The sequence below is a fragment of the Thalassophryne amazonica genome, chromosome 1, assembly GCF_902500255.1.
Source record: "Thalassophryne amazonica chromosome 1, fThaAma1.1, whole genome shotgun sequence".
NCBI classification, from domain to species: Eukaryota; Metazoa; Chordata; class Actinopteri; order Batrachoidiformes; family Batrachoididae; genus Thalassophryne; species Thalassophryne amazonica.
Genome location: NC_047103.1, coordinates 39,531,246 through 39,555,885, shown reverse-complemented (window position 1 = coordinate 39,555,885; position 24,640 = coordinate 39,531,246).

Here is a 24,640-nt window from a genome sequence, read left to right as displayed (position 1 = left end):
TAATCACACGTACGTAAGTATTCACAGCCTTTGTTGTGAAGCTCAGAATTGAGCTCAGGTGCATCCTGTTTCCACTGATCATCGTTGAGATGTTTCTACAGCTTAAATGGAGTCCACCTGGGGTAAATTCTGTTGATTGGACATGATTTGGAAAAGCACACACTTGTCTACATATAAGGTCCCACAGTTGACAGTGGATGTCAGAGCACAAACCAAGCATGAAGTCAAAGGAGACCTCAGAGACAGGACTGTCTCGAGGCACAAATCTGGGGAAGGGAACAGAAACATTTCTGCTGCTTTGAAGGTCCCAAAGAACACAGTGGCCTCCATCATCTGTAAATGGAAGAAGTTCAGATCCACCAGGACTCTTCCTAGAGCTGGCCGCCCGTCTAAACTGAGTGATCGGGGAGAAGCTCCTTAGTCAGGTAGGTGACCAAGAACCCGATGGTCACTCTGTCAGAGCTCCAACATTCCACTGTGAAATGATAAAATGGTAAATGGACTGCATTCATGTAGTGCTTTCCCATCTGCATCAGACTCTCCAAGCGCTTTACAATTATGCCTCACATTCACACAAACACACTCACACGCCAATGTCAGGGTGGTGCCATGCAAAGTGTTCACTACACTCCGGGAGCAACTGGGGATTAAAGATCTTGCCCAAGGGCCGTAAGTGATTTTCTGGTTAGGCTGGGGTTTGAAGAGAGGATCCTCTGGTCTTAAGCCCAACACGTTTAACCACTAGACCATCACCTCCCAATCTGTGGAGAGAGGAGAACCTTCCAGAAGGACACCCATCTCTGCAGCAATCCAACAATCAGGCCTGCATGGTAGAGTGGCCAGACACTCATTAGTAAAAAGCACATAGCAGCCCACCTAGAGTTTGCCAAAAGGCATCTGAAGGACTCTCAGACCATGAGAAACAAAATCCATTGGTCTGATGAGACAAAGATTTAACTCTTTGGCATGAATGCCAGGCACCATGTTTGGAGGAAAGCAGGCACCATCAATGTACAGAGACATCCTGGATGAAAACCTGCTCCAGAGCGCTCTTGACCTCAGACTGGGGCGACGGTTCATAATGACCCAAAGCACTCAGCCAAGATATCAAAGGAGTGGCTTCAGGAAAACTCTGTGAATGTCCTTGAGTGGTCCAGCCAGAGCCCAGACCTGACTCTGATTGAACATCTCTGGAGAGATCTTAAAATGGCTGTGCACCGACGCTCCCCATCCAACCTGATGGAGCTTGAGAGATGTTGTAAAGAGTAATGGGCAAAACCGCCCAAAGATAGGTGCACCAATCTTGTGGCATCATATTCAAGAAGACTTGAGGCTGTAATTGCTGCCAAAAGTGCATCAACAAAGCATTGAGCAAAAGGTGTGAATGCCATTCAGGTACATTTGTTATTCTTTTTCTTTACTGAAAGGATTAATATGGAGAGACATTCGGTAATGGTCTCCTGGCTCAGGAATTTCACTGGAACACTGCGGATGAATGGTACCCACCAAAGCACCCCTCTTTTCTGTTGTTTGCTGTGATTATATTGATACTAATTGAAACCAGTTACAAATATTGCACATATTTTAAAAATATTTGGAGTGCTTCTTCTTGCAGTATAAGAAGTATGGGTGAATAATCTGCACATTCAATAATAACATGGTGGAATGACGTTTTCCAGTTTTAACTATCTGTGACTCTCTGAGCTGCAGCATGTCCAAACTGGTGCTCATAAAGCTTATTTTATTTTTGACCTTCAACATATGAAAATGCCATTTGTCTAAGTGCTCTTATGGGGATTGTGAAAAATCTGTGCATTGTGTGTTTTTGCACATGTATACATATGTCTGTCGGCACAGCGTGCCAGGAAACTCCATTTGCATGAGACATTTTGGTGGCTCCAGTCTCTAAATCAAGCTGACAGCTTTCAATGGACCGATTCTCATCCCCATAAATTTGCATTCTTTCATCGGTTGCTCTCAACGTCACAACTACACCGATCATAATAATTATATGTCATAAATCAGTCAAAGCTGAAAGGTGTGGGAATTCAAGTGCTGCAACAAGATGTGTCCATAAGTAACTCTGTCGCCAGTGAAAGTATCTGTTTTGACTTTTAACGGGGCTTAATAAAATCAGTAATTAATTTCAAAGCCGATTTTAATCTCTCAATCTTTATAATCTACATCTGCTCTGGAAAGATAGATTACATTAACCAGCCATGCAAGCATACATCTCTGGAATTTCTTTCACTCCTCACTGAGCATCTTTGCCCTCCACTGCAGAGGAGGAGACGAGGCCAAATGCTGGGAAGTGTGATGAGATGGGATTATAAATGCTTTTCATACTTTAAATCATAAGAAAGGTTGTGACAGCACAGTGTGCTCTATTTGGGAGGATGAAGACAGAAAGATGGAAAGTAGAAGCATTTTTGAAATGTTAAGAGAGCACCGGAGAGTCAATAAGACAAACAGCACACAGTCAGATGGCTACGTGACTCCTAACTCTGGTTAGATAATGAACATGCACACCTCTGTGCGGGTAAGGCCACAAGCATTCTGAATGAGAAAACAGTGGGAACAAAACCAAGAGGTCTGTACTGACAGCAGCCGTGTCACAACGCACAAATCCAGTGTCCAGTGGGGGTAATGTAGTGAGCGCATGTGCACAACCACAGGAATAAACCAGGTTTCAGTCTGCAGGGACAACTGGCGAACTAGTGAACAAACTTGGGATGCATAAGCATCATGGTTATTGTCATCTGTGCATAAGGAGATGTGCACATAAAGGAATGTGAGTGTAGATCCTCAATATTTAAGAAATTTCTCTTGGCTTTGCCCTTTATTTATTTATTTGTTGTTTTTTTGCTCAGGGTCACCAAAGTGGATCTGGTATGAATCCACATGTAGATTTGTCACATTTTATGTGGGGCGCCCTTCCCACATGAGATTAGCTGGTGCCCAATTTTCAAAGTGGGGACCTTCTTGTTGAGAAGCAGGAGAGGTGGAGATGACCAAGGGTTTTCCAGCCTTTTCTCCTTGGAGATCCCCCTATTTATGTCTAAGAAACACTAAGCCACCCCCACCCCCGAAAGTGTGCACGTGTGTGTGTTTGTGAATGGATAATTGTGAGCCACCATTGGAAAGCAATTTCAGTGTCTACATCAGATGGAAAACCACTATAGAAACGCAGTCCAGTTCATACGAAGCAGGACTACAAGTGACCTTCATTTTCAGAATCAATTAATGTAACAATCAAATAATTGATTATTAGATCCATAAAATGTCAGATAATCGTGCTAAATGTTGACTAGTGTTTTTTAGAGCCCAAGATGATGCCTTCAAATGTCTTGTTTTGGCCATAGCACAAACATATTCAGTTAACTGCCAGAAAGGACTAAAGAAACAAGTCAAATAAACCATAAGATGTTCACATTTAAGAATCAAATTTGGATTTTTTTTTAATAAAATCAAAAAAAAAAAAAAAAAAAAACAGACCCAAAACAATTGCCAAAATAGCTGATGATGAATTTAATAGTTAACTAATTGCTGCAGCTCTCAAGTTTTTTTTTTTTAAGAAAAAAAAAGAGGGCAGTCCACATAACTCCAAAGTGTAATAACATTATAGTGGGTCTTTGATTCTCAGGGTTAATTCATCAAATGTGTATTTTCAACTTGAAAAGAATCGAATTAGCCAACTGACACACATATGTTTTTGATCGGCCTTCAATGTCAGAATGTGGATCACGGGGGGTAGATGGATCCAGCCTTCATCTGCCCTTCCTGTGTCACAGTTTGTGTGTGCACATTTCAGTGTTTAGTTCAGACTGAACTGGACCTCCACGGGTCTGTCTTCTGTGCTGTGTCGCCTGTCTGGTCTCCCCCTCATTCCCCGACCTGTGGATAATAAGACCTCAGAGGTCCGACTCACGTGGGCCGAGGCCACTTTAATGAACTGATGAACTCACTCAGAGACACAGAGGTGCTTCGGGCGCTAAGACAGGCTGATTAAAGAGAGACACGGAGGAAACGCAGAGACAGCAAAGGAGAAATATAAAGCAGGATAGAGGACAAGAAGCAGAACTGGTCTTTCAATCCCTGCAGCCCCCTCCACGCCTCTTTGGGGCAAGTGGAATGGGGAGCAGGCTGAGTTCGGCCAAAAACTTTCAAGTCTGATCCTCATTAAGAAGTACAAAGAATATCAAAGACCAACCCTGAACTTCTATCAGTCAGGAGCACCCACAACCTCCTGATATTAAAACTCCGGGAGTCGTTCGTTGTCAAGTTCTAAAGCAGACAAACCGGCTCAACTGACCCGCAGGTTTGTGAATTAACGTTCTGAAGGTTAATACAAAGTTTGAGCTAACTCTTTTTCATCTCAGTGACTGACCGATACTCATTAGGATTTTTGCAAAAGTAAAGTAATAGCAAGGGGCAGCCAAGTGGTTAGTGGACTTGGTTTCAGTGTAAAAGGTTCCTGGTTGAAACCCCACCCCTGCCACATTTCTTCATGCAATGTGGCGTTGCGCCAGTAAAGGCATCCGATGTTAAACTTGTCCCAATTCAACATGCAGACCCACCTTGAATCTGCTGTGGCGACCCCGAGTGAAAACAAAGCAGCAGCCGAAGTAATTAAACTAATAGCAATGAGCTGTGGGTAGATAACAATAACCAACAACTGTGAAACACTGCAGAACATCTAAAAAAGTCTTAAAGCTGCAGTGTGTAGGATTGAGGGGTAACCATCTGTTCATTAGCACGTAACTACCTACAACAATGAACCACTGTGTTTTCATAAACCTATGCTGCGTTTACACATAATGATGGCAAGTCACGAATGCCATGAAGTATACATTCGCTGATCATGAATGTGATGATTCAGGGCAGAGGCTTCAGGTGGCCTCAGGAACTACTGCAACTTGTTACCACGCATTACGATTAATGGCACGTGTTGCTGGAGAATTATCAGGAACCATTAGGCACGGTCAAGAATAATGTTCCGCGCTGTTGTGCGCTGTTGCATGCTTTATGCATAACAGCGCATTGTTAAGTTCTGTCACGTTGTGAATGAGGTGAACTGTCTCCACACACACCCACATTCATCCAGCCGTCAGTTGCTGAACAACTCAGATCACTCCAGTTTGCTCCTCAAAAGCCACAGCAGAAGAACTTTGTGACTGCATGCTTAATTGGACTCTGTGCCGTGGAGTGGCGCAGAAAGGAGGAGGAGAATGAGAGAGCCAGATGTATGGCTCCACGCGGCTCTCGTCTCGCTCGTTTTCCCAAACATCAGGCATTAACTGTGCACATGTCAGAGAAGAACGCTGTCACTCTCTATTAAGGGTCACCACTAAAAAAGACGGATTAACACGCTCAGTTGCGAGCTCCATGACATGAGGCGAAATGAGGGTGGTGCGTGACATTCGTGGAAGATTTTTTGACAGCCAAAACATGCTCCACAAAAATCACGAATATTACGCACCAATACGCACTATTAAGAAACCTATTCAGATGCGTTAAGTCACATTAAGAATGTCAGGAATGTGCCAAGAATGACACAAATATGACATTCGTAACGCATCTTGCCTATGTGTAAACGCAGCATTAGAGTGAGCTTGTCATATCTACATGTGAGCAAGCCCCGCCTCAAGGAGGTAACCATGTTGCATTGGCATGTTGAATCATGAGCATAAATGAGACATACATACTGTGCCTTTTTCATTTTGAAGCATTCCCAGAAGACTGAAAACAGAGGAGTCCATGGGTGTGCTACTCCATACTGTCCACTCTTTGCTCGTGCAAGGTAGCAAGAATGTCAACCCTAAGTTTTGTGAAACTGAGTATGATACATACTGCTTATCACAAGAGAAGGCAAGGGAGCATCAATCACCATCACCAAATAAGTAAAAACATGAAGGGAAGTAAAATTGTGACAGTGTAATGCAGTCTGAAACCTCACCACTAGATGACACTAAATCCTACACACTGTAGCTTTACATTTGTTTTAATACAGTGTCTTTAATGGTTGTTGTCATATAAAAGGTGCTTGGCTGATTCAAAAACTTATCAACAGAAATCTAACACAGAGTAAACGTAATCCACTGCCCCAGTGGAGAAGTAGTGAACAAAATATGATAAGTGTCACTCACTTGGTTTTGTAGGAAAAGATCAATGTTGTGATATTTTCCACTCTGGTGATCTAAAGTGTATAGCGGGGGAGCCTCAGGTCACAGCTACCCAGGATCACAGACACAGCAGGCATCAAACACACATTAATAACTCCCATATCACTTTGGCAGCACTATGACCTGCAAAGAAATGACTTCAAATCAAGTCTTCAAAGTTTTCACTACACAAAACATTTAATAATGTGCAAATCAGTGCACTGACACTGACATGCACACTAATGCGTTCACAATAACGCCATCAACGTCACCAAAATATGCATTATATTGAAAAATAAAGCGGTGATGTCCGCACGTACTCAGTTAAACAAGATAAACACATACGTTTTTAATTAGCTTTAATTCAGGCTGTATATCAAAGCTGATCACTGAAGGCAGCATGGTATCCATTCCATCGACTGTTCAAGTGTTCGACTTGTTGGAATCTGGTGTTTGCTGAGCCCAAGTGTGTCCTGACCAAACGCCAACCTGAGCCTGCTAGAAATGAGCCAGACGTGGACGGGCAGTACTGTGGCTGGTCACTTGAGGCTGGCTCCAAAACAGCGCACTTTCCCATGGGACTCCATGATAAAATGTCCAACTTTACAGCCTGGTACAAAAAATGGTTTTGGTCTCTTTCAACAGTTTTCTCCTCCATAACAAGTGCCGGGGGGGGGGGGGGGGGGGGGGGGGGGGGGGTGGGGGGGGGGGGGGGGGGGGGGATTTTTTCCGAACATCTAAGATGTTTTAAACCTTAAAGTTCTGTAAATTTGGGGGTGTGGCGGCTTTGAGTGACAGCTGATGAAATTTGGGGTTCCACAGGGGTCTGTGTTAGGCCCCTTGCTTTTCTCACTTTATATAGCGGCCCTTGGGCATATTCTGCGGCATTATGGGATTGCCTTTCATTGTTATGCTGATGATACCCAATTGTACATGCCGGTAACTGCTGGTAATCTTGCCCATATGAAAGCCTTAGAAGATTGCCTTATATCTGTGAGAAGTTGGTTGTCTAGTAAATTCCTACTCTTGAATTCTGATAAGACTGAAATGATGGTTCTTGGTCCAGCCAGACATTGGCATCAATTTGACCAGCTGGCGCTTAATTTGGGTTCGTGTGTTGTGCATCATACGGACAAAGTGAGGAATCTTGGAGTAATTTTCGATCCTACGTTGTCTTTTGTCCCCCACATTAGAGACATCACAAGGACTGCCTTCTTCCATCTGCGAAATGTGGCGAGGATTCGTCCCATCCTGTCTATGGCTGACGCTGAGACTTTGATACATGCGTTTATTTCTTCCAGTCTGTATTATTATTATTACTGATTATTGTAATGCTTTATGTTCTGGCCTGCCGCAGTCTAGCATTTGGGGACTTCAATTGGTACAGAATGCTGCTGCCAGACTTTTGACACAAAGTAGGTTTGACCACATTACATCCAATCTTGCATCCCTTCATTGGCTACTGGTTTCTGCCAGATCGGATTTGAAAGTCTTATTGTTGGTTTATAAAACTGTTCACAGACTGGCACCTTCCTACCTGGCGGACTTGGTTAAGCCCTACGTACCTGCGCTGCCCTTGCGTTTGCAGGGCTTCTGTGTGTTCCGAGGGTGGAAAAGAAGTCTGTGGAGTATAGAGCCTTCTCCAACCGTGGTCCGACTCTTTGGAACGATCTACCTGCAGTTATTAGGCAGTCTGACACAGTGGAGACTATTAAATCAAGACTGAAGACCCACAAATTTAGACTTATCATTCAGTCTTATCATTCATCTAATTTGTTTTTATGTTTGCTTTGTAATTTCTTTTTATTCTACTGTGTTTTATCTTTTTATTGTGGTTTTCTTGATTTTAATTTTGTTTTTAAATTACTTTGTGTTGTTATGAATTGTGTGAAGCGCCTTGGGGCGACTTTGTCATGAGTTGGCGCTATATAATTTAATAAATTAAACTGAAAATTGAGCTGCTTATTGAAGCGTCTCTGCACCTCGTCTTTAGCTCATTGTCCGCTCCATACAGCTGGTCATGTATGCTGTTGTCTACTTGTTTGTAGTATTTTATGACAAACACCTGGAATAATAGGGCTTGTTGTGGTGAAACGCTGAGTGAAACTCTTGCCAGATTTAATGTATGCTGACAGCACTAGCACTTTTAGCAGCTGTCAGTAGATTCATGCGTTAGGTCCCAGTAATGCACGATTACTCAGAAAATATGTGACTCATAACTTTTAATGCCCGCAATAAAGTAAACTGTTAGGAGAACAACTGTGCAGTCCCCAAAAAAATATAATTTAACTCTCTGGGGCCGACGGCGTCGTATACGACGGCTAAAACCAAGCTTTACTAAATTATAAATAACTTTTTAATGACATGAGACAGAAACTTTTTTTTTTTTTTGCTGAAAAGTTAACTCCGCGGACTTTCGAGCCAGCCATTGGCCATCTATGTACTCCTCATAGAAGCTGTGTGATGACGTGCGCAATGTGAGAGTCCAATAGGAATTGGTTCACCGTCACATGGTTTTCCAAAATCCAATCGTAGGGCAGATTCACCTCACATGAAATGCCAAAGATCGTTTTCAGGAGTGATATGTTACTAGTTGCCCGTTTGAATAGCCCACTGGGTGCTCCAATGAGTACATACTATTGGGCTCCAAATGCGCCCTGCGCCATTACGCACAGCAATCACTGAAAGCAGACAGAGCAGACGGAGAGCTTCTGATGACAATCTCACATGCTCAAACAAAGAGTGTATAACTATCAGGATTGCTCCACTAATTTGCATGTGAATGTTACTGGATAACTCTGTTGCTTTTACCATGAAGACAAAAAAAAAACGCATAGACCATTTTGTATATATTGTTCAAAATGTGCATTTGTGTTTATTGTTTGAACCTTTTGAACCTACAGTCTTTCACACAAGACCTCAAATTACCTTTATAAAGTGTCAAAACAGTTGTTTATTATTGTTTGCTGTGTGTTTTGAATAAATGTGTGTTATGTGCCGACACGGGCTGAGGAGCGGACCTGCGTCTGACTGAACCCAGCGCTAAATAACCAGAAAGCGGTTCCAAAAAACAAAACAACTTTATTTTCCCCCTCTTGTGCAATAATCAGTGTACAACATAAAAGTGCATTTGTCTGGCGGAGTGAAGGACGGCGCGCTCTCCAGCGCCCAAAGGGATCGAAGCCCGGCACCTCTGGACCCACACCCACCGCCAAACACCCCCCAGGTGGACACGACAAACCGACTCCGCGAAGGACAGAAGAGGTGAGGTAAGTCAACAGCTACAACTAATATCCTTCAAAGGCACACACTATCAGCAACACATTCAGGTCTGAATTTAAGCTTTATGTAAATGAGCAGCTTCTCACAACAGGTGGAGGACCATCAGTCCGCACGCCACGGCCGTGAGAAGCGAGCTACACAATTCTCATCAATGTTCAAATATACTGCGTAACAAAATACCAAATTACTATTAACACTTATTCAGACAATCAATCACCTCTGATGTGTGCTGACAGCATGTGTCCCTCACCCGTCCTCCTTCACAGGCACGATGTGTCAAACCCAGGCGCGGTCCTCAGCGTCTCAAAAACGAACGTCACAAGGTCGAGTTCCCGGCAATTCTGCTTGAATCACTCATGGCTTAAATGCAGAACGCCATCTCATTATCTGCTCCAGCCGAAAGTCTTTAAGTTTGCACGTGAGCATCATCCACAGGTGCTGCAAATCATGCTGATGAGGGTGAAGGACTCTTCTGCCAGCACCTTCTCCACAGACAAAAACCAGTTTGCATACCACCTGGAGAGCAAAGAAAAGAAAACAACACAAAAACATCCAGCCAAACCCCCCAACACACAACAATGTGTGTGGAAAATTATTTTTCGCTTTACTTTTTCCTTCCTTATTTTTGATTGTGAACCTTTATTACACTTATAAAACACAACAAAAGCATATATATTATATTATGGAAGCACAGGTTGTCCTGAAAAATAGAGACATAAAACTTGATTATGGGATGCAGGGAGAGCTGTAAACAGCAATCATCATCATCATCATCATCTATTTTATTTGAGCAGAGGATAAGAAATACAGAAAACAGAAAAAAAAAAACAGAAAACAATTTAACAATAACATAAAAAACAAAAAACTGAATTTACTATTAACTCAGGACATTGAATCTGCTCAAAAAGGAGTGGGAGGAAGAAAACTTGTTTAATCCCACCCCTTTATTCAAATTTAACATAAAGTGCATAGCTGCTTCCCGTCAATTAGATAGAAAATTAAGAAAATAATACATTTAAATACTTGTAAATTCCCACAATAGATACCAACAGCAGCAAGAAAACAATACCAATATAATAAGCAATAATAAAACATTTATGCCAGGTGAGTGAACTGTCCAAAAAAATGCCCTCGGACCCCAGAGGGTTAATAAACACCCGAACGGAGATTAAATGGCTCAGACTCTAACACCCGTATTCCACAGGACACCATTGTATTTCGATCTCTCACGATCCACAAAAAGTGCAAAAACTGGATGAAACAGCTTACTCTGGCATGCCTTCTATCAAGCTGGCTTATAATGTGCAGACTTGCCAACCCGATCGAAAAGGAAATTAAAATGCACCTGGCTGCATTTTCAGCCAGAACCGCAACAAATGCTGCTTTTGTTTCAAATTTTTACCCCAATGGAGCACAAACAAGGAAGTTTCATGCTGTACTCACCAGGACTACCCTGTTTAATGATGTCTGAATATCACTGAAGCTGTTAAGACTATGAACACCTGGAAGTGGCTGTGTAATTACAACGATTTGTCGAATCTGTATTGAAATTTTTGAACAGCTTGAAAATTTCATCTCGATTTCAAAACTGGTGCTGATGATGGCTGTAACTACTGCGTATACTACATTTGTTCAAGACTGACAAAAGATGGATCAAGGAGTTCCTGTGATTCTTCAAACAAAAACACTACAACATACACACTATAGCTTTAAAACCTGCACCTGAGCCACTTGTTATTGAAGTCACCACCCAGATCGCAAAAACATGCAGTAACTATTCACCCAAACCCACTAAGGCTTTTTAGCATTTAGCTGGCTTGGTAAATTTGAGACAAATGGGCGTGTTTGGGTTTCATCTGTTGTGGTTAGAGGTCTGGATAGGGATCGGACTGTTTCAGGCGATGGACTCTCTTATGCTGGGAGCACAGACAAGAACGGGTTGTGAATGAAAAGAGATTTATTTACAACAAGGAATAAATGAGGAACTGAAGTGCTGAGCTGGTTAGGCTGCCTGTAGAACTGAGACAGGGCCTTGTAGCGGTGGAAATCTAGGAGCTGCAGTGCACACACAGCCAGACTTGGGAGTCTGAGAACGAGCTGGAATCCTGGATATATGGGATTGGAACCAGAGCTAGGTGGAATGCACAGAGCTGAGGATGAGGAACTAGGAGGACAAGGAGAACAGAAGGTGAGTGAATACAGTTGTAAACCTGGAAGCCTTTAACAACACACAGTTCACTGTAGGCTTAACCCTCTGGAGTGGAATGATGCGTCCTCGCGTAAAAAGTCACATGACCTAATTAAACGGACATAACACTCAATCTGGTGCACTCTGAGGCTCCCTTTAAATGTGTGATGAATGTGGAGACTTCAACGCGGAGACTTTATATTTTGTTAATAGGCCTAGTATAACTTGACTTATGAGTATTTTTTTACACCATGCGTTTTCCTGAGTATTATTGTCATTTTTCACTGCGCGTTTATGTACACACCAAAAGGATCTTTTCCTTCTCTATTACAGCAGTGACAGCAGTGGGAAGAAATATGACTCCTTGTTCTTCATTGGTGGAAAATTCATGAGCCAGCCAACCAATCAGAAGTCACTAACCCCACGTGTGTTTGATCACAGCCCACCCACCCCACGTGGGTCTGATTGTGTGGTCGCTTTCTCTTTATTACTGGTGGAAAGCGTGTGTGGTTAGTGTTTGTTGTTGTTTGGCTTTTTTTGTTGTTGTAAAAATGAGGCGTTTTCTGAATGTGGGGCAAGTGCTTGAGTTACTTTTTTTGAACTGGAGGAAGACAGAGCGTGCAGCGCATCTTCAGAGTCTGAAACAGACAGTGAGGAGTCTGGTGCTGAAAGAGATGATCCCTCTTTTGTTCTGGAGGACTAACCAAAGCAGGTGGATCCACTAACGTGTGCATGGAGATCTGAACAGAGGGTCGGAGCGTGCACTTCCATTTCCAGCAGAGACACGCCCCAGCCCTGACTGCTGGAACACAGAGGAGAACGTAGACACCGCTCCAGCAGTAAGCAGATTTCAGCCTCGGAGAAGATCAGGAGTCTAGGTTGATACACTTTTCCACACAAAGTCCAAACACCTTTTTGTTTTGTTTTTTGCAACTGACACAATTAGAACAATTTGCACCAACACCAATAAAGTTGCTGCAAAAAACAAGGCATTAGGGAAAAAATACAACTAGACAGACATTGAAATGGTAGATCTGTACAAATTTGGACTTCTGATATACATGTCGTTAGTGTCACTGCCAAGTCTCCAGGACTACTGGAAACAAATAATATTTTGTCTGTGTCCTTTCCAACAAAAGTAATGTCCAGAAACAGATTTAGATCGATATTCTGGGACATCCACCTAAGTGATCCAGATGAGGATGAAGAAAATGATAGGAAAAAAGGAACACCAGGTCATGACAAACTGTTATGCGTCAGGCCTCTTTATGATGACATCCTCAGTGCCTGCCAGGCTTATTACCACCCGAGGAGGGATCTGGCAGTGGATGAAAGGATGGTGGCGACAAAGGCAAAAACTGGAATAACTCAATATTTGCAGGACAAGCCAACAAAATGGGGCATGAAACCTTTTGTGTTGGATGTTTCAAGTAATGGCTACACACTCAAGTTCACCATTTACTGGCAAGACTGACCACAAGTGAGCACGGGCTGTCATACAATGTGGCCATGAATCTGATCCAGCCATCCTTGCTTGGTACTGGGTACCACATTTACATGCACAATTTTTACACGAGTCCCAAACTGTTCATGGACCTGGCTAACATGAAGTTTGGGGCATGTGCCACATACAGGGAGAACAGACAAGGATGCCCCAGAGGGAGGGCAAATGCGCTCACGAAAAAAATCTGAAAGAGGATCTATAAGATGGATAAGAGAGGGACCTCTGGTGTTTGTAAAGTGGATGGACACACGGAAGGTGTCTGCGTGCCCACCATCCATCATGCATTTTCGGGTGAGACAGTTAGGAGAAGGGTGAAGGTGCTTGGTAGTGGCTTGGGAGCCAGGAGCAGTGCAGCATGGAAGCTGCGCAGGAAGGTGTCTGGAAACACCAAAAGATCAATGAGCTCTAATATGTAAATTAGAGGTAGCCAGATTACCTTTGAGATGAACTGCAGAAAGCTCAGACATCAGACTGCATGGAAACAACAGCGTAGACAAGGTCATGGGTTCTGCAGCAAGATTCTGGCTTCATGGAAAGGAAGAATCCAGTGAGGTCAAAGTCACAGAAGACTCTGGGAGGTCACGGAAGACTGTGGCCTGGTCATAGAAGACTCTTGCATGGTCACGGAAGACTCTGGCAAAGACTGAGCTCAGAGCCGGGGTTTAAGTAGCCCGCTCATGATCAGGAGCTCATAAGCATCAGGTGCGAGGAGATGATGAATCTCAGGTGTTCCTTGGCTCTGCAGCACGCCACCTGGAGGGGAAACAGAAGAACACACAAAAGGACAGACAGGGCAAAGGACAAAGGCAGATCACAACAATTACCCCCCCCCCAAATGGCACCTCCTGGTGACCAAACAGGTCAGGACTGAAGCACCCAACCGGAAGACCAGGAGATGCAGAGGTAGGGATGGATATCAATAAGATTTTATCGATATCGATGCCATTATCAATTCTGCTTATCAATCCGATTCCTTACCGATTCCCTTATCGATACCTCTTGTGAATTTTGTACTAAAAGTAGGCTTTACAGGTTTTCTATGTATTTCATTGAGTCTTAAAGTAAATAAATATGAAAATGGTCACTGTATCCTTGATCTCTGGACAACTTCGCTTTGAAGTTATTAATTCCGACTGGATTCTATTGTTCTAACTTGACTCGGCAGAGAGCCGCGCAGCATTTGGAGCTGTGTGAACAGAACGGAGGACAATTCTTGTTTCTTTCTCGCAACAAGACAGGAGTCCCAGTTAGTGACTTTAATCCGCACAAAAGTGACTCACGATTTCACAAATTCAGGGATGATAGTGGTGAAAAACAAAAAAAGCTGAAACCCAAAATTACCCCCCAACACCACGTGTACAAAAATGTTTGAATTCTAGAAGCTCTGAAATGCAATCTGGGACTACTCCAGACACTGAATAAACTGAAGTGAGTGCAGCATCCATTTAGGTGAGAAAAAAAACAACTTTCCTTATTAATTATTATTCATTCCAGTAGTATTCTGCTCTTACAAGGATGCAGTAGTTTTCTAGCTTGGCAGATAGTTCTGGAGGAAATCACTGAAGAAATTAACACATCAAAAATATGGTTTGACCGAAACAAACTGTCATTAAACTTAAATAAGACAGGGATGAAGTGGAGGTGTAAGAGTCACTAGGTGTTCACAGGAAACACTTATTTATTTCTGTATGTATGTATGTATTTATTTATTGATGTATGTTCATTGTTAGTTGGTTTTATATTTTCTGTTGTGTTTTTATTCAATTCAGGGGTTTTTTGTCTCTTTCTTTAAAATTGTATACAATCATTAGATTAGTTATTATTACTATTATTGTTGTGTTTGCTATTATTATTAATATATAAGCAAAAATACATTTAAAAAATATTACAATTTGTAATACATTTGACTCTTTTACAACAATAAATGCTTGACAGCTGCAACTGCTTAATGCTAACATTGAAAATGCCATAGACATGCCAACGTTGCATTATAAAATACATTATCAACTGTTTCAGAAGACCATAACAGGTCGGTTTAACATAAAAAAGGTAAATAATACAGCCATATGCTCTTTAGGGTTTTAGCGGGGGAAAGCGAAAGAAAAAAAATAATCAACGAAGCAATGATTGAAGCATTGCTTCGATCTGCGAATCACTGCTTCGATTGGTTCAAGGTTCAAAGCAAAGCCGCGCTGCAGAAAAGTTTATTACAGACCCGCTGAAGGGTCTGTAATCAATGTAGAGAAATGATCATTTTCCTGACAAACACCCACAAAAACAACGGCCACTCTGAAGGACCGATAAGGGAATCGTTAAGTAAAAAGGTTATTGATGTCAGTGGATCGAACTTTTCTTAAAGATACCCAAAAGGAACCAGTTCTCGATACCCATCCCTATGCAGAGGGGGAGCCAGGCGAACATCAGAGTTTCAAAGGAGCAGCAATGGCACAACCCCCAAACCCCAGGGCCCAAGGTGCGGACAGTGGTGGAACCATGCGGTCCAATGTTCCACGGCCGAAAAGATGCGGTGCAGCCATTAAGTCCATGGCGGGAAGCAGAAGGAGCCAAGCGACCCTCCAAACCCACGACAGAGACACGGAGGCCATGCGACTATTCAGGGTCCCCGACAGAACTGCAGGAATTCACAGCAATTTGTTTCCTCATTTTCACAGAAGGAATGCTGCTGAGAAGAAGTTTGCTGATGAAGCAGTAGATTGATACTTATTCTTCCCCTCTTTGAAAAATATACAAGTTCCAACCAGTTCAAACAGATCATTTCTATGGCCGGGTAAGGAAGAAGCTTTTCATCAAGAGCGGACAAAGAAAAAAAAGAAAAGCATGCTGTGCATCCATCAAAGACCTTCTCAGCAATTTCCCTCACAGCATCTTGCCGTAACTCCACCAAATCACAGAGAAACACCCACACATCTTCACACTAAACCTCCCATTTGTCACAGTGACAGCAGCAGATTCTGGTTATTCACTGGGAGTTATTCTTTTCCCGTTCACAAACTCAACTATCAAATTAGACACTGCGGAAAAACATTTGGAATGTTGCATGAGGGCTGTCACATGGCTTATTTTTAGGTTCCTTGTACCGTTGTCAAAAGCAGTGTGTGAGACAATATAAACAGGCCACTTCAACCCACATGTCTGTGGATTCTTTCCCTTAATTCATTCCTTCATTTTTTATAACCGCTTATTTGAATTAAGGGTCGGGGGGGGGGGTGGGGGGGGGGGGGGGGGGGGGGGGGGGGGGGGGGGGGGGACATCTGTGAAAACACTCACAGAATTGTGTGACTTTGGAAATGTTTAACTTTAAACCTCAAACACATAAAAATGTAAAACTAGATTATAATAAGGATTTTACTATATGACCCCTTTAATAATATTATCTTCTTGGAATCTGTTCAGTAAAACTTAAAACCTGTATTACAGCATTCATGAATCAACCAGTGTGCAGTTGAGCACTTTGCATGGCAGTACCTTCACACTGCTGTGTGAGTGTGTGCAATGAATGGGTGAAGGTGAGGCATCACTGTAAAGCACACTGACCATGAAAGCGCTATAGAAATGCAACCCCCATTCAACCTTTACTTAAATGAGTGTTTCAGTGCAAAAGTCTACCAGTTCACACAACAGAATCCTATTTTTAACTGTGCTTCAATAACTGGTTAGTTTTCTCTTTATGTGAAAATAACTTCGCAAGTTACGTTCATAAGGAAAATAATGAACAGATGTTTGACTCCTGTAGAGTTAGATTTTACACACGTAAGCACCCTGGGGGCACAGAATCTCTCCTCCTGACATTATGTGGGGATTATCAACAAAGTATCGCTAAACAGAGGTGTACAGGATGGACGGCATGTGAAGTCCACCCATATGGATTCTGTTTGGCGCAGACTTTGTTGTCACTGCAAGAGCACCGCACAGAGCTTTCACAATTCACAGGGGTTTGGCTGCATTTTTTTCCCTGCCTGCTGCTGTATGTGAACAGAGAGAAAGCCAGAGTGACAGAAAAATTAAGACAGTGCACGGCGGTCACGCCCCACAGAAAGAGAACATCACCATCTTCAAGTTAAAACTATGAATTAGACACAACATTTTTGTGTGATTGTTTTGCAGTGGTTAAGCTGTAAAACACAAATAAAAGTGCACGATGCAGCAAAGGCCTCTTCCTTCTTTCTTTCTGTGGCTGCACACATACATGTGCAAGGCTGCTCAATGTGTGGCCCACAGGCGACATGCGGCCAAAATTTCCTTTGTTTGGCCCCCTTGACAAATGATAAGCCCTATGGAATTAATCAATTACTATTAAGCAAATCAAACAGATGTGTTTATATTATGGTGAAACCTCAAAAGTATAATGCATTGAGTTGAAACTGTATGCAATTCACACAAGATCATTTTTTGGCCTATGGCCCACCATTCAGATTAATTCACAGCCAAAGGTAAGAATCGAGGTTTAAAAAGAAGAGATCCATAAGGTCCCTCATGACAGAGGCTGTTGCATCAACATCTAGAACAAGTACTAAAAGGATCAATGTAAGTTCTATGAAAGATGCATGATTCATAAAAGCAGTATATCACAAACGGATAGAAGCATGACGTCTGTTTGTACAGGGTTTAGCTTAAGGCCCCTTCACACATAGTGCGAAGTTTGGACGATGTTTGGATAAATACAGCGAAACAGCGTGCCGACAGGCAAGCATGTCCCATGTTGTGGCATGTCCAGCTCGTCCACCATTCGGAAGATTCAGACGGCTTTCGGTGGCTTTTCAGTCGTGTGACTATCCGAGAAATTGTGGACAAGATCGACATGTCAGGGCATGTCCTGTGAGGCTTCATCACGGATGCGCTGTTGCTGCGCCACCAGCTTCGTGCTGATGAATTTCGCTGCCACTCTTTTCATGACAAAATCTTCTTTCACAATGGAATGTGCCGAAAAAGTGCTGATGTCCACCTCTTCCGCAATTTCTTGGATAATCACACGACGGTCCCACATCTCCACAGCGTTCTCTTTGGAAATGATCTGGTCATTTCAGCGTGCTGATGGCCGATTGGAGCGCGACGCGCCCTCCACCGTTGTGCGGACGTCTTTAAACCAGTTGTACCGCTCCTTAATCTGTGTGATGCCCAGAGGATCGTCACCGAAAGCCGTCTGAATAATCCAAATGGTTTCCACCTGGCTGTCGCCCAGTTTGTGGCAAAATTTGATGCAGTCGCGCTGCTCCAGTCGTTCCGCCATTTCCTTGCAAAGAAAAAACAAAGAGAGACTCCACCCATCCTCACACAAAGGCTGCTTATAAGCAAATGACGCAACCGACAGGCGTGAAAAAAATCACGCATGCGCACGAAGGTTCAAGATTGGCTCATGTAAGCACACGGGATTCAAATCCATCAGGTTTTTGACAAAAATAAAAAGGTCGGATACTTTTCTAACAGACCTCGTAAACTGATGGTCCGGTGCCACTGGAACAGCCTGTCAGTGTGCACGCTCTCCAGCCCGTCACAGAAGCAATATATGTTTTATGTTTTCAATATGAGGACCACAAACACACACACACATGTCCGTCAAAACACTGCATGTTCTGCAGCTCTGATGTCCAGACCAGAGATGTTAACAGCTGCCACGCCCTCGTCCGTTCAGCGCACAGACCAGGGTGTCACTCTGTGATCTGATCAGAGGCACCTCACTTGCGGAGAGGTGTGCAGCCACACGCATGCAGGTGTTGGTGGGGGAGAGCGCGCGACACACACACACACACGTATTGTTGGGGGGAGCCGACACTCTGTGGCACGCCACATCTCGGCAGCTCCACAGTCGTGGGGCACTTAGACAAATTGCACAGCAGCACAACAGTGATTGTCTGCAAGTTGCTGTCATGCCAAGAGTGCGACTGGCCACACATTTTCTAAGTGTCATGCGAGCGGTGTTAGATGTTCGTGTGTGTCACCTTGAATCTGGCCGACACCTGCAGCAAGAGGGTTCGATGGGATTCTCACAGTGCACACTCTGTCTTTCAGCCGCTGGTGTGCGCAAACAGTTGTAGCAACAGGTGTATGAGGCGTGAGAGGCAGGTATGATTCCACACATTTTGCATACAACTCCTGCTTCGTGCACACTTCAACCAAACTTCGCACTATGTGTGAAGGGGCTCTTAATGTTGTCCATACAAATACAAATTGAATGAATAAAACTGAATAATAATAAGCTGTGCATACCATGTGGGAAAATGTAAATAGGTTTGTATGCAATTGGACATCGCATGTGAAAATCAAAATTAACTGATTGAAGGGGGCCTCCATCAAATTTTTACCTCATAGATTCTCAGGGACTCCAAATTCTAAATCGAACCCTGTTCACGTATGCAAATAATGGGGGAATACACACGTATTTAAGCCACTTTTGTAGACCATTTTTGCAGCACTTGTATATGTTAACCCCAAATTAGGGCTTTAAATCATATTTAAAAAAAAGGTTTTGTCTTTCATCTCCATAATATTGCACAGCTTTGGTTTCTAGATAAGCTAATGCCAGATACTTTTCTGGCATGCACTCTCACACAGACACAACCCATCAGTACTCAGCCCACCTCACAAACACCTCCTCATATTTCCAACCGACGTAACCTACTTGATATTTTCCTTTGAACGTGGCCTCGCTGCAACATCAAAGCTGAGGTGATTTGACTCTCCCCCCCACCCCCATCTGTGTCTATATCAATTTTTCTTCGCGTTGCTCATTTAAAAAACATTAAATAAAATAACATCGAGGATGGTGCCACACATTATTAGTATTTGAGGAGAGCATGCAGAGAATATTATTTTACTCTGCATCTCATCATCACAGAACAAAATCTTGTTTTCTCTCATCACCAAAAAAGACAAATGTTTCACTGCTCAGAGCACAACGATGATAACTGTAAGGGCCCCTTCAAACACAGTGCGAAGGTTGGACAAAGTTTGGATGAAGTGCACACTTAGTGCACATGACGCAGGATGACCTCCACTCACGGGAGGCGTGGCTTCCAACAGAAGCAGCTGTGGTGATCTGTCATTCTGGACATTCCAGCTACACAACACCTCCTGTGTTTGGACAGTCATGGACTAACAACTGTCCACTGTGAGGCGCGTGTGTCTGATTGCTATATTTATGTGGACATAAAAAAACATATATCGCTGTGGTGGCGACAAGCTGCAGCAAGCAAGCACGTGCACACAGCGGACACTGACAGTCCCCTAGGTTGAAACGGGCCGTCAGATCAGAACACGCAGCGGGCGATCTGACCGGCACGTCACCCACGTGAGCTCTGTTCCACATGACGCGTTGTCTGTGCTGTGGCGCACCATCCACAAGACATGCATGTGGGGCAGAACATACGCAGCCAACTGGACACACCTGACCAGTAGATGTGGACATGATCAGAGTACACTGCTTCTCATTCATCATGTCATTTCATGACTGTATGTGTGTGACCATGGGTCATCACCAGAGGAACAGACGGATCATACTTGTATTGCCTGCTTGATAAATGTGGTGTTTTTATATGGTGTGGGATTTTAATTTTTTTTTAGTAATACTTCCATGTCCTTCCTGATATGAAGCAACGTCCCGCGGCTTTCAAAGAACAGCTCTGCAGCTCAGTCATAAAGTCTCTGACTGGGAATCAAAGGTTTTGAAAGGTGCGAGTTTGCATCCCAGGTGGTGTGTTTTTTCTGTTTTTAAATGATTCCACACAAGTGGTGCGATGTGGTTCCAAGTGTACCAGCTGCTTTTTATTTCTTCCACATAAGCAGTGCCATGTGGTGCACCTGGCACTGTTCCTGCTCAACCGCACCGACACATGCACAAACTCTCGCACCGAGTTCGTGCACGCCTGCCCGTCGGCGCAATGGTTCGTGCTTGATTTTTCGTGCGCTAATTTCAAACCATTTCGTGCTGTTTTGTCGTTTTCATCCAAACGCCGTCCAAACTTCGCACTATGTGTGAAGGAGCCATAAAGAAAGCTGTGACACCTACTGGGTGTTACCTTTTTGGAGCACATTTCAATCTGTGCGTTATCAGGCTTTACACATGACTGCAATCTTCCATTTCAAAGTTAGTTCCATATGTGAGGTGCAGCAATTTGGCAGTGGCATGCAGCCTGCTTACTGCAGCTTTGTTACGCCGTCACATATTCTACAGCAGCAAACTAAACACTAATATCAGTCCATTTTTTCAGCAAAAACATCTTGATCCTTTCCCCATACTGGCAGAAAGATCCTGCTGAATGAACAGACAAGGAGGACTGATAGTTCATTAAAAACACGCATTCACATAACTCCATAGACTCCTCACATCTGTTGGTGAACACTGCAAACACAAAGACAGCGATGGAAAATTAATACAGAACTGATCGCAACAAATCACAAGGCCCTGGCTTACTGGTCATGACCAACCCAAACAATGTTATATGATGGCATCATCATGATGTCACATAAACATTAGAATATGACATTCTAGTACTTGATTTATATGTTATATATAGTAATTTCAATCAGTAGTGTAGTTCTTGTAGTTTGAGGGTTTCAGAGACAAATGTGGTTTTCGGATTGTATATACGTACTGTCTCATCCCAGTAGATAATGACATCTTCATGAAGTCACATACAAATCACCATGTAGTAGTCTGCTTCCTGATTCCTATGCATTTGAGATCTTCCTATTCTCTTTAAAGTTATAGCAGAAAATGTGTTTTTTTTTAATCATTTAATTACACAATGCCAATTTGGACATCATCATGATGTCACATAAACATCAGCATGTAGTGAATGAATAAATGAATGAATGAATTTTTATTCAGCGCGCACACACACATATTTAACAAAAGAATCTCTCATAAAACAAAATATTAGTATTGTGTATAGTACTGTGTTTGGTGAGTCAAATACACTTGAAGTCATTCTTCTACCTCTCTTAGTTTCAAAGTTATTGTAAAAAAAAATTAGGCTTTCTGCCTCATCAATGACCCTGGGTGACCTTGACCTTTGACCTTCTCTGATGTTTTCACCAGCAATTCATATGTATAACATGAAAGGAATTGACCAAGACATGTTCATCCACACACACACACACACACACACACACACACACACACACACACACACACACACACACACACACACACACACACACACACACACACTGACTACAGTCTCGTAAATGCCTCTGGGGGCTTGACTAACACACTTTTGCAAACCCAAAGCCATTCAGATATACTGAGAGATCAATATACTGACTAAGCCACAACTAATTATTCCAAAATATCACCCACTCTGTGTTGCATTCAGTGATCCCAACCAATCAGTTTCATTCAGTTTAAGCTTTCAAAAAAAAAAAAAAGAAAAAAAAAAAAACATCTCCATTTGATTTCACTTGTTGAGAACCACCTTTGTGGTAACTTTTCTTTTCAGAAATACTTAATGACAGGGCAAAAAATGTAAGAAAATGGGAAATGCCATTTTCTTTCTTCTTCTTTTCTTAAGTAGGTCAAAGAGAAGTGGAATGCGTTTCAATGCAACATTACAGCTGGAATGGCAGAATAAAGTGCCTTGAAACATATGAAAAGGTCAGCAGAAAACTGAAGAAATGTGAGAGTTTGTTATTATTAACTCATTTACATACTTCAATGATGGCGGCACCACGTCAGCAATAGCTGGTCACACATCTTAATAGTGGTGTCAAACTGTCTGCAACATACACGTTCCTGTTGACTGTAATTGAGCACTCTGTCAAAAACTAAAGAGCTACCATGGAAACAGTCAAAATCGAGTTCAGCGATCACTGAGGGTTCTAGATATCAAATATTGTGCTTAAATTACTCACCAACCATACGTTTCTATTTAATCAAATTCAATATTTCCTGGAAAATGACTGGATTTACCCTTTAACCCCAACTAAATGACCAGTTGTTGTACGGTAGTTTAATGACGCATCAGGAAAAACTGCTCCACCATGTTGCCATCTTGGCAGTGCCTGACTTCACTTCATTCCTGGCCAAATCTAAGAATGGGTGGAGTGCGGACAAGATCTGCATGATCTGGATGGGATGAAGAATGCTAGGCCTTGCCCATCCATCTTGAAACTACCAGCTATCAAGCTAGCATAGGTTAACTGACTATGTAACTTGGTTCAGGGCTGAATTATGACTAGCAGTTGTTGGCCTCAGCTGAGTCACACGACACATCACAATTCAGATGAGAAGTGCAGGGCTTTTTTTTTTTTTTGGTTTTATTGCAAGTAGAAAAATCTACAAAGATTGTTTATTTTGAGCAAAATTTAAAATGACACATAGAATAAAGAGATTTTAATGAAATATCACTGTTTCAAGCTCAGATTTGGCTATCTATTGTTACAGTAGCATTTGTGGTGTTGTGAGGACAGAGTTAGCATTGATAACGCCGTTGGTAAAACTGTAATCCAGTACAACCTGCCACATGGAAATGTGGTCTGCGTCTAAACCGTTTCCCCCACTAGATCTTAAACTGGTGAGCAGGATGGCATGATATCCAGCAGGACAAAAATCAAGACCTGTCAAAGATAGGAAAAACTCCTTAGGAATCTACAAGCATTACGCTTTTATGTTTATGTTTTTAAAGTAATGTTTTATGCTACTGGAGTCTTGTCCAGGGTGTATCCCAACCTTGTGCTCAATGACCGCTGTGTAGGCTCCATTTCTCCTATGACTCTTAACTGGAATAAGAAGGTTAAGACAGTGGATGGATAGATGTTTTATGCTTTTATGTGTTTTTTTTTTTTTATGTTTTGTGTATTTCTATGTATTTGTTTTAATTGTTGCAACATGGTGCTATATTTTGTGTGTATGTTCCCAGGGCATCGTCTCTTCTTTCACAGACTGTAGGCGGCCCTCCAGGCCACAGGAAATCCTTTCTGGGGATTGTCTAAGGGATTAGCATGACAGCTGCCATTAAAGTACCTTGCAAAGTTAACACCAGAAAGGTACAACTCTCATTTCCACTCTCCGTGTAAGTAACTCTGAAGCTGCCTTATGTCAGATTCCGTGATCCTTGGGTTTGATTGTGATTTCTCTTTGGGTTTTGAAGATATTAATAAAAATAGTAGTTGTGCGCTCATCCAATCCTAATTAGGCCAGGTGCAGGACAATCAAGAACAGCAGACAAAAAAGAAAGAAAATCCGCACACCGGTAAAGCTCACAAAATCTTTAATTGACCAAAAGCACCGTTTCGACCCTGAGGAAGACCTCAGTTGCCATCAACTGATAAACACACCAATGCACATGGCCATTACAATTTCTGCATCATGTTGAGGACAATTAAAATTTGGTACCAAATGAGTGTATATAAAAATTTCTGACCACAACCGTGTCAACTTAAGGTTAAGCAGCAGTAAAATATCTCTTACACATAGAAAACTTGTGGAATCTGACTTGAAGTCAACACAAATCTTAAATTTTCTTGCTGCTGATTTTTAATGAAGATACA